A 6,176-nucleotide genomic window follows, 5' to 3' on the forward strand; every position below is an offset into this window, starting at 1 on the left:
AACCCCAATTGCCTCACCAAAACAACAACAACAAAAACAAACAAACAAACCAAAAACAACAACAACAACAAAAAAGAGATTTAAGTGCCTTAACTATGGTCACATAGCAAGTATCAGAAGAGGAGTTCAGACTGTGGTATCTCCTGCCTCCAAATCCAGTATTTTTCTATTACCACCTAACTGACAGATGTCTTAACAGACAGGAAACTACTAGTTATTGATGTGGGAGTCACATTAGAATCAGCTATTAGTAAGACCATTGACTAAGGTAGAACAAAGGTGAAGATCAATATCAAATTAAAAGAAAGGCTAAGGATGAGAAGTTATTATAAACAATTGCAACAGCTTCAAACTGACCTCTTCAAATAAGCGATCAAAGCCAAAAAAAGCAAAAAAAAAAAAAATAGGAAAAGGTAAAGACACTGACTTCAATTATCACTGTATGCTATAAAAGTTCAACTGAAGGAAGAACTGCCAAATTAAGGAAGCCCAGAGAGCCCTGTAACCACATTAGCCAGCAAACATTTGACCCTTGCCATAATGGAGAGTCATGGTAGCCAAGGAGGGCAACACCAGGGTAGAATTCAAACTCTTTTGTAAAACGCTAAGGAGGCTCTAGATGGTAGATCACAAGTAGTATGATCTCATAAAACAGTGAAAAGCAGTGAAAGTGAACACAAATCGGCAGAAAGCTTGGCATGAGACCCAACTAAATGATATCATCCAAAGATCATTTATAAATGAAACTGCTAGAAGGACAGAGGCAAATAGGACAAATTTATCAGTGTTTCTGTAGTGATCTATTTATCACATTTAGATCCCTCCCACATGTAAAAATGGTACTTTAGTCACTTACCACCTGTCAGATGTTGGGCAACCCAGTTCTATGAGTCTCAGTTTCTTCATCTGTATAATGGGGAAGGGTGTTAACTAGTTAACCTTTAAATCTCTTCCAGTTATAAATCTATGTTCTTATGATCCTAAGAGTGGCTAAACTAAATAAATACATAATGAAGAAATCTGTGCTAGAGTAGACAATAATCTTGGAAGTACTGAGGTACCATTTTTACAAGATATCCCAAGGACATGAAGATACCCCCCATCTAGGAGGGGAAAAAAATCACATTTAATATACAGAAAGGGAGACTGAAAGGACATTAATTACTGCTAACCCATGTTCATTTTTTTAATCTTTAAAAATATTTTTATGAAAATAATCGATAGGGATATCAAGGATATCACCAATGAAACTATTCTCTGTAGCACTCTACACCTTTACAATCACATAACTGACTGAGAAGCACGGAGAATATAACTATTTGTTACTTAGGAATTACAATAAAAAGCATTTGACTTGATAGATTGAAATGCAGTTTTTAAAGGCTCTCTCTTCTAACAAAGAGCCTCTTATGCATATGTCAACATAGAAGATTCCTTGACAAATTCAACCACAGAGATAGCTCTGTGCCACGATCATCTGAGTCTTAAAGTAGGGGCACAAAATAAGGAAATGTATGCTTGCCAAAGGTGTTCACTGCTATCACGGATGTCTTGTGCAAGGTGCATGAGGTCCTCCAGATGTTCTTGTTTATGGATGCCATTATGTTGACTACATCAAACCCAAGAGCATTACAGGGGCTCCTAGATTGTAGCTATGATTAACTAGAAGAGATCAGCCTAACAATCTGTATAAAAAAATAACAACAAAATGATAAAAAGTATATTGTACATATTTTGGTATGCTCTTGGATGACTAGTCCTTTGAATTAACATATGCAATTAGTACATGCATCTGGGACATGGACTGAAGATGGACAAGCTGGGTCCAAAATTGAATTGGAAAAAGAAAATAGACTGGATTTCAAATGGAAAATTCTGCAGTTTTCAAAGATCCCAAGCTACTCCCTGGAACAAAGAGCCATTTGGGTTTGTTTGCTTATTTGTTTTTAAATGCAAATGTTCTATCAATATCATGTGAGTCCAAATCTTTCAAAAGCAGAAGTTTAAAAAATCAAAGTTGCAAATGACCAAACAGACATAAAAAAAATGCATGGTAAGTGCAAGGAGACTATTTCCTAATTCCAGTGATGACTTATCATGGCTCTGAGCCTCCTGTGGTCTATTTACCAAAAAATGGCACAAGGACTATCACTGTGAGAATGTATGAACTTAAAATGGAGGAGTATCTTTGCCAAGAAAACCCCAAATGGGTCACAAGGAATTGGACATGACTGAAAAACAACTCAACAACAACATGAACACAAATGGAGGTGGTCTGATTATGTGGCAAAAATAAGGGATGATAGATGGTCAGCCCTAGTGTTCCACTAGTATCCATAAAAAGTAAAAATAATGAGAGAATGAACTCCAGCATGCCAGGCAGTGCTCTGTGGAGGATCTATGGAAGATTGTGGCCAAGAATCACACAGAACAAGGAGGAATTGATGGGTTGTGATCTACTGCAGTGGGGGACTACTGATATTGATGGGATCATATCCATTTAAATATTGAAGTAAGGTCTATGTAAGTTGTAATTTTTTTAAAAAAAAGTATTTAAGGGGCTCATAAAAAAATCAATCCACAAGCTTTTGATTAAATGCCTACTACACACCTTAATCTCTGGTCACTCAGCTACTGATGCCTGACCAAAGAAATAAAAAGAACCAATTAAATAAAACAATGATTATTCCATATTACTACATCCAAGGCTCAGATGTCATACCCACTAGATTCTAGTTAGTTATATCACACAAGCAGTAATAGACATTACCATAAGTCTCTATTCATGGGGCCCAAACCTTAGAGTTTATGTCTCTGGTTTAAATTAAGTGGGGCAGAGGCCTCTGAAGTATTGGAGAGCAGACCCATATCTACATAGGAGGGATTATTCAATGAGATGAAAGGACCAAGAATACTTTGGTCTAGAAGGAACCATGTATCTTAGTGGACTTTGCCTGAGGTTATTTTTAGATAAAAGATAATCATTCACATCAAGACTATAAGCCAAGAAAACTTGCACTGGCCTTACAAGAATTATATGACTATTGGTAGACACAGTTTGCCACAAACATCAACCCTACTGACTTACACAGAATAAGACTGTAGAGTTCTATGCTCAGGCTCTGCACTAACTCTGAATTAAAGAGAGAGGTAACTGATCAGAATCAGATCACATGTCCAGGTCCCCTACCTTCATCAACATTTAACATTGTGATGCTGTTGAAGAACTAAAAACAAATCACATTAGCAAATGTTAGATTTTCTTGGCTAGCACAAGATAGAAAAAGTAAGCCAACCATTGACAGTGCCAAGCAAAGCACCAATACAGAGAGAGAAAACAAATAATGCCACATTGGTTTCTGTAGTTTAGTGGAGAGGTGGTAGCAAAAAGTACTCTGAAGAAATGGGTGTGGTGGCATAAGTTAATAGCAGATACCCTAAAGCAGTGGGTGTTGTGCCAGATGGTAATACGCCATTATAGATACACATACACACATGTATGAACATAAACATATATGTGTGTGTATGTATAAATGTTTCAAGTGTTCTTTATAGTACCCAGGGTAAGCACCATCACGACAAACCTACAGAGTGATGAATAAAATATTCTACATCTAGATTGTTACTAACGAGGAGTTTGAACTGGGACAGGTGTCTTCCTCTCTGGGACTTGGCTTCCTCGTGTCAAGTGCAATTGATGACCTCTCAGATCCATTCCAGCTCTAAACATCTGTAATTCCACGCTTTTAACTGTTGTTGAAGAGTATTTATTAAAAACCCACAATGTATTAGGCAAGATGTAGGACTGGAATGTTTTTCATCCCTCAGCTTATGGTCTTAAACGGTATGACGTAATCATAGAGAAAACATCATAAAGACAGCATGTTAATAAAAAAGGCACTATACAAACATCTGCCAACTACTTTTTAAGGTTACAAATTACTTATGTTTTCTCTACTGGCTTCTGTCAGTTTGCCTGAGAGAAGCAAATGTCTTCAAACACAGATTTTCTGAAAATAAAATGGTTTTGGTCATCTGTTTTTTTTCCCATGAAAGGCCTTGAGGCAAACAAGATACTTTATCAAAATACCTTGACTTTAGACAAAGACTCTCATGCTCTCCTCATAGACAAGATACGAGATGTATTAGTACAGTTAGCTGGATTCAAATCTGGTTGAATGACTTGCCCCCAAAATTAGTTATTAATCGTTCAGCATGAAATTTGAAGGTCTGTGGTGGGCATAACAAAACCGATCTGCCTTTGGTCCTGTGCTGTTTAACATGTGTGTCTTGGACAATGGTATGAATCCTCAACTTAGTGAATTTGCAGATGACACAAAGCTAATATATTTGTAGAGCAAGTCCAGACCCAAAAAGACTTTGACAGGATGGAATGGTGGGCCATATCTAATAAAATGAAATTTAATAGGAATGAATGTAGAGTCTTACACTCAAAAGCTGAACTTCATAGGTACAAAATAAAGAGGCATGAGATAGACAATAATACAGTTGAAAAAAGATATGAAGATGTTAGTTAACTACAAGCTAAATATGAATCAGCAGAGTGACAGGGTAGCCAAAACCAAAGAGCAAACCCCAAATGTATTTGATCTCAAGCTACACTAATTATGAGAGACAAACTGTGGAAGATAATAGACCCCCATCACAGGAGAAGTATTGTGTTCATTTCTGGGTGCTACATTTTGGGAAGGCAAGCTGAAGGAGGCGACCAAGAGGTGACCCTATTTAGTCACCTACAATTCATGCCATATGAAGATAAACTGAAGGTATCTGGTCAGAGAAGAAGACTTAGAGGGAACACAACATCTGCTTTAGATATCTGCTTTCAGTCAAAAGAAGGATTAGACTGTTTTCTGTTTTCTGACTGGCCTCAAAGGGCAGAACAAGGAAATAACTCTCAGAAGCTACAGAGGTAAACTCAGGGCTGAGTTAGGAAAAAATTCCCAACTATTAGGGCTATACGTAAGTCGAATGTGCTGCTTCGAGAGGCGGTGGGTCCTTCTTATGAAGGGGCTGATGCCCACTTGGTAGGTATGTTGGAGAAGAAATTGTTTTTGTTTAAACTCCCATCTCAGATTCTGTAATTCTTTGATCCTTGAGTAGCTCCAAGTTCGTCTGATGCTATCCACCGCTACAAGAGTCTGCCTTTGTAACTACAATGTGGAAAACCCTCACAAGCACCTACAACCTAAACACATCGTGGGGCTGAGGAGACCGAGCCCCAGCCAGCCAGGACAGTCACAGGGCTCTGCTAGGAGCCTGTGGCAGGTGGACGAGTGGAAGGGAGAAGGCCTTTACGCATGCCTTTAGTGAGGGCGTCCAGCAAAGGCAGCGCTACTAACATCGCCGAGCTCAAGGTCGTGAGGGCTGCAGGTGAAGGAACCCAGGCCGCGTTTGACCAGAGATAATCCACCCGACCTCGTGGTCACTTCTTTGGGTCCTTTACTGCTGTGGGGTTTGGGGGGGGGGGCGGGGATCTAGATACACATCAGTCACGTTTCCCCGGCAAAGACCCGGCGGGGAAGGGGAGGTTGCCCTCTCCATCCCCCAGGTGTGAGGCGTGCCAAAAGGGCACCCCACCGCGAGCGCGCGCAGCTGGGGCGGGGGCAAAGAAGCGCGTGATGTTCAGCTCCGCGGCTCCCCCGCCCCACCCCACCCCACCCCGCGGGGGTCTCGAGTCAGACCGGCGCTTGGTCTCACAATGTTCTGTTTCCTAACGTTCTGTTCTGTACCCTCGCCGTAGCTCCTCTCCAGCACGGCGGGCTCCAGCCCTGGGCTCGCGTGCGTGCGTAAGCGCACGCTCTCGCTGTTTCCTCCTACCTTCCTCCCAAGCTTCGATTACAACGCCCTCCCTTCGCTGGGGTCCCACGCCTCCTCGGCGCCCCCCTCTTCCCCTCTCCCTCGCCACTAGCACTGGGCCCGCGGCTCGCGCTCCCGCCCCAGCCGTTCGTATCTGTTAGTTGGAAAGGCGGGTGGTGTGTGCCTTACGTCATATGGGCCGCCTGCCTCCCATTGGCTGGGGCGGCCTCACCAGACCGAATGTTTACCTGGCGGGGAGAAGGAGGCGTGGCCTCAAACTCCGGCCGAGGCCGAGGGAGGAGGGCGGCTGGGAGAGAAGGAGGGGGCGGAGCAGGAGCCGGGAGGGGCGGGGCGGG

Source organism: Vombatus ursinus, unplaced genomic scaffold, assembly GCF_900497805.2.
Source record: "Vombatus ursinus unplaced genomic scaffold, bare-nosed wombat genome assembly UNPS02014852.1, whole genome shotgun sequence".
Lineage (NCBI taxonomy): Eukaryota > Metazoa > Chordata > Mammalia > Diprotodontia > Vombatidae > Vombatus > Vombatus ursinus.